The sequence below is a fragment of the Tupaia chinensis genome, unplaced genomic scaffold (assembly GCF_000334495.1).
Source record: "Tupaia chinensis unplaced genomic scaffold, TupChi_1.0 Scaffold000638_1, whole genome shotgun sequence".
NCBI lineage: Eukaryota > Metazoa > Chordata > Mammalia > Scandentia > Tupaiidae > Tupaia > Tupaia belangeri.
In genome coordinates this window covers 2,287,123-2,292,695 of record NW_006160159.1, presented here as the reverse complement: position 1 = coordinate 2,292,695, position 5,573 = coordinate 2,287,123, and the positions used below count along the sequence as shown (strand labels likewise).

Below are 5,573 nucleotides of genomic sequence, written 5' to 3'. Positions count from 1 at the left end.
CGCAGGCCCCGCCCCTCGGCCGGCCTGCACGCTCGAGGCCCCGCCCCTAGGACCGCCTGCACGCCGGGGCCACGCCCCTCTATCCGCCCGCACGCCGAGGCCACGCCTCCTCCCTGCCCGGCCTCGCCAGGACTTGCGGGTTCTGGGTCCCAGATTTGGCTGGGCCACCCCGCCGACGGGGTGGCCTCTTCATACCTGCCCGGTGTCTGCAGGCCTCGCTTTCTGCCTCCCCTCGCGCCGGCTACCGTTTCGTCAGTACTGCCAGCGGCCCCTTCAGCATTTTCGTGCTCTTTTCGCAACCGCTTAGTCCTGTTCGAAGCTCGCGTTGGTGCCTTCTCTTTTCTGTGGAAGGTCTACGAGATTCTCTAGGTTGGCCTCGGCTTCCACCGCAGTTTTCCTGCCGGCCATTCAGTCCCCTTTCCCGGTTCTCTCCCGTGCTTTCTGGGACGTTCGGTCCCCAGTGCGTTCCGGCTCCTTCCCTGCCTCTTCACCTCTACCTGGTCCGCAGCTCTTAACTCCTGGGTTCCTGCCTTGCCAAGCGCGTCCTAATTTCCGTCCCGCTGGGCCGGTCGGGTCCCTCTTGGCACTCAGTTTTCCTTTACTTAACATTTTGCGCGTGCTCTCGGTTCCGACTACTCCACACAGGTCAGGTGCAGTTTTCGAGTATTCAGTAAATGCAAGATAGCGGTCTCGCACGAAGGGAGTCCCATTCAGTGGTTAGACATCTCAAAGCAAGCGACGGCAGTGATGACCGTCTTGCATAGTTCCATCCGTAATTTCTTTGCACTATACTGTATCGATCGACCACTTAAATTTCAAGGAATGGAATGTTGCTTTGGGACTTGGAATTCACAAATTTTGAATTTTCCCCCCCTGCTACCTAACCTCACTTTAGGTTCTGTATGAATAAAACAGTAGAAAGAGCACCGGGACTCAGATCTCTTGTTCGTGATTGTAAAATATGGAATTCGCCCTTTTCACCTTTAACGTAGTTAAGAGAGCTCATTTCGAAGAAGGCTGTGGGTTAAATGATTTGGGCACAGGTAGACATCTGGTTTACTTGTAACTTCACTTTTGAAACTGCAACTTAGAACTTAGGCTGTGATAAGGAAATGAATTAAAAAACATACCAAAATGAAGGAAACTGATTAAGGTTTGGGAGTTACATCCAGGAGTTCCTTTAAGGTATGCGAGTAAACATTATCCTTAAATTGAAGAGTTAAAGCTCTCTTCCATTCTAAACAATATCCACGCTGTATGTGGACCTTCAAAGTTTAAAAGTATTGTTGAATTGAACAAACACATTACAAGCATTTGAGAGCCTAATAAACCATCTGTCCATCCTCTTTCACACAAATTGGGAAACAGAAAAGAGTAAATGCCAAAAGCTGGAAGTGAGGGTTCCTTACTACACATGAAACTAATAAATCCTATTGCACAGAACAAAGTATCTGAAAAACCCCAAAGGCTATGACTGTCATTTCATCGCTTTGGAAATAGAATCATATAATTTTATAATTGAATTATCAACCCCTCAAAATCATCTGGAGTCTAATCTTCTTATTTTACTGAGTAAGAGCTGAAGCCCAGAGAGGGTAAGTTGCTTATCCAATATTACCCAGCTTAATTGGAAACAAAGCTAGGATTCAAACTCAGACCTTCTCTCTCTCATGCCTGCCAGTGTCTGGCTTATAGTTAATACTTACATAAAGCTGCTCAACATCAGAATTCTTTGACTTCGTAGTTTTGCCAGAATGGTCTGAGTGATGTATGAAATTGAACTTGGCACTAGCAATGTAGGTATTGCTGTCAGAGGCCATTGCATTCCACTGGTTTCAAGGATTTCTGTTACACAACCTTCATCCCACTTAGTCAGGCTGCATCTGCATGATCCACGCAATCTTGGCGGAGCCTCTGGACCTATGACCCAACCAAACACATTCATCCTTGGAGGTGCCAAGGACTATGCTGATTCTAAGAATTATGAGGTTCCCAGTGACAAGAAAATTAAATTACTGAGGAGGTAAAATATGAAATATAAAATGATAGTTCAACATAAATAATCAAGGATAAGGATTCGATTGTAAATTTCAAATTTTAAACTGGGAAATAATTCAGTAAATTAAAGGAAGATTCTTAAAGGACAAAAAAGGAAATTTAAAACTCGGATTGGTTTATAGGGGAAAAGGTAAGGGAAATTGCTTGAACCAAAGCACTAAGAAGAAAATAGGGCTCATCCACAGTGGTATAGGTGGTAGGGTGCTTCTAGACAATATGGGGGAGGCACTGGGTGCAGTCTCCAGGTTGACATCGAACACTCTGGGCATGCCTGTGGGTGAGTCTGTAATCCTGACTGAAAGACTGGGAGTGTAAAGGTGATCCCAGCGATAAGAATCTGTGTGGGGGGGGAGGTTCCTGTCTCTCTCTCTCTCTCTCTCTCTCTCTCTCTCTCTCTCTCTGTTAAAAAAAAAAAAAAGAGGGGCCAGTGAGTGGCATGGTGGTTAAGGGTGCTGAACACTCACATGGCCAACCACGGTTTGAGTCCCGGGAGTCGCGGGCGTGGCTGCGTGCTTTCTTACTTTCTGTGTGTGTGTGTGTGTGTGTGTGTGTGTGTGTGTGTCCCTCTCTGGTCCAATTAAAATTAACTAAGTAAGTTAAAATAATTCTTTTTAAAAAGGCGAGGAGCTGGCAGGTGGCGTGGTAGTTAAGGTGCTGGACTCCCACATGGCCAACAAGGTCTGGTTCAAGTCCCAGATCTGGTGGCTTGCTTTCTCTATCCTTTCCTCTCTCTCTCTCTATCTTTCTCTATCTTACTGTGTGTGTGTGTGTGTCCAAGATCCCGAGAGAATGGAGGAGCACATGCCTCTCTCTGGCAAATGCATGTGCATTATAACAAACAACTATAAAAAATAAAATTAAATAAATAATTTTTTTTAAAAAAAGGAGCAGAAAATGGTCATGCCAAAAGTAGGAAAAAGATGAAGACCAGCAGTTAACGTAATGGCTATGTCGCTGGACTCCCATGTAGTCGACCGCGATTCAAGTCCAGACCCGGTGGCTTAAACTCATGCCGGGCATGTGTACGTGCGTGCCCAAGATCCCGAGAGAATGGAGGAGAAGGGATTGCAGCGTGACCATCCCCCCTAGGGGGTGATTTCTCACTTTCTGTCTCTCTCTCTGTCTTTCTGGTGAGTACACACACCCTATAGCAAAAAACTCTCAAAAAAAAAAAAGTAGGAAAAAGATCAACTGAACTATTAATAAAACAGAAGAACCACTTTAGAAACAACATAAAATTAAGCTGAACCAGTAAAGAAAAACCATTGGCAGAGGGCCTGAATTTGGCCTGAAAATTTAATTTAGGGACCAACAGATGGCATCATGATTGCGTTACTGGACTCCCACGTAGTCAACCAGGTCAAATTTTGGGCCTGATGCCTTAAAACTCATCCATGGCACTTGTGTGTGAGTGCCCAAAATCCCAAGAGAAGAATGGAGAAGGGATTGTAGCATGACCATCTCCCTGGGAGGTTGGAGGGTGGTGATTTCTTGCTTTCTAGCTCTATGTCTCTCCAGCAAGAGCATGCATCCTACAGCAAAAATCTCTCTAAAAATAAGAAAAATTTCAATTCAAGATTTAATCATTCAGGTGGACTTAGAAGAGGACAAGTGGGGAGGAAAGGTCAAAGAGAACATAACTGTCAAGCTGTCTGAAGCCAAATGAGATTTTTTTCAAATGCAACTAAAGATAGGGTGTATTTTAGTTGTATTTTCAAATACAACTAAAGAGAAGATTTGTGTTCAGTGAGTATATATAGGAAACTAAAAAGACTACGTACTGCAGTATGACTTTAGGATTGTGGCAAGAGTCTTGAACAGTACACGTAGACCTTTGCACCCCAGAGCTAGAAGATGATTAGCAATCACTGGTACAGTCTAAATTCATAGGTAAGGAGACAGGGCAGTTTCTCCAGGTAGGTCCTCCTCATTGCAGCCTCATCCCAGAAAACTATAATTTGCTACACAAATGGAATTAGAAGGTAAGAAAGAAAGCTCTTACCCTGTTTCTATGCCAATGTTTTATGATCAACCTATTTTTACTTCCATTTCAGCCCTATTGATGTAAAAATGCGTAGTAGTGTAGTATATAATGTTACCGTCGGAAATAAGTCAGTCAGTATTTATTAAATACATTCCAAATGCTATTCAGAACTCTGCGACATGTAAAGGCCTAGGAAAGCATAACAACAGCCTCTGACTTCTGGAAGTTTACAATCTGGTTGAAGAAAAGAGGTCAATGCTCCTAACATGATAGAAAATAAATTCTGTGAACAATGAGGAAAAACTTGTGTGAACTGTGAAGTGTGTTTATATAGAGAGAGTGAGAAATATATTTGAATGGACTAGAAATAATATGATTACAGGGTTTATCATTCAACTGATTTTCATGACTCTTTAGGCATGTTCTAGGTACTGACTATAAAGCAGTAAAATCAAAGCTCCAGCTCTCACTGAGCTTCTATTATATTAAGGAGAAACAGAGAAGAATAAGTAAATGCACAACTGCCAAATAGTAAGTGTTCCTAAGAAAACAAAATGAAAAGGTGTCAAAATGAGCATCTAGCAAGTAGGTTAGATCTTTCTGAGGCTCGTTTAAATGATGACTTGAATGAAAGAACTCATCATGTACAACCTGGACTAGAGCACTTCAGGCAGACGGTAAACTACTTTAAGCACTAAGACAGGGTTCGACTTCATGTATTTGAGACTATGGGAAGAGTCTAAGTGTGCTAGGAGGAAAGTGAGGGAAATAAAGGAGAGATAACTTAAGACCTTGTGGTTAAAAACAGCTTTTTGAGGTACTATTAAAGTATGGATATTTGGAAGATTAGTACTCTGGATTTGAGGAAGGGGAGCTTATAACTTGCAAGACCAGATGAAAGCCTGCATAATAATCCTGGCAGGAGGTGTTACGAGGTAGGCAACATGAGCAGCAAAGGTTAGCAAGGAAGACAAAAATGTCAACAAGATTGAGTATTGGGTACTTATGGGAGGTCATAGGCAGTGTTGTTGCAGAGAGGCCATGGTGTCAAACACAATAGAAAGTCAAGGAGAATAAGTATTAGTAAAGAACTAGCGTGGTGCGCAACAAAGATCATGTACAACCTTCAAGAGAAGTTTCCATAGAGGGGGGATGGTAAGAAATGAGGAAATAGAGGTATGATCTTTGACGTTAACACTCAGTACAATCCAAAACATATGAAGCATATGTGTATTTATTTTTTTCTTTTTTTGGAGAGGTTTTTGCTATAGGGCATGTGCACTCGCCAGACAGACAGAGACAGAGACAGAAAGCAAAAAAATCACCCCCCGGGGGGATGGCCACACTGCAATCCCTTCTCCTCTATTCTCTTCTCAGGATCTTGGGCACACACACACGCGCCCTGTGTGAGTTTAAGCCAATGGGTCCGGGACTCGAACTGCGGTCAACTACATGGAAGTCCAGTGACACGGCCATTACGCCAACTGCTGGTCCCTGCTTTTTTTTTTTTTTTTTTGCAATTTTTTGTTTT

The 5,573-nt window shown here is 43.2% G+C and overlaps 1 protein-coding gene across 1 annotated transcript in view; it reads right to left on the bottom strand.

Moving 5' to 3' along the window:
- Positions 1-501, bottom strand: part of QTMAN (queuosine-tRNA mannosyltransferase) — a 433,127-nt gene extending 432,626 nt beyond the window's left edge. The window contains exon 1 of the mRNA XM_014592037.2: positions 196-501. The gene's annotated coding sequence lies outside the window, so the exon portion shown is untranslated. The remainder of the gene's footprint in view (positions 1-195) is intronic.
- Positions 502-5,573: the final 5,072 nt, after the last annotated feature.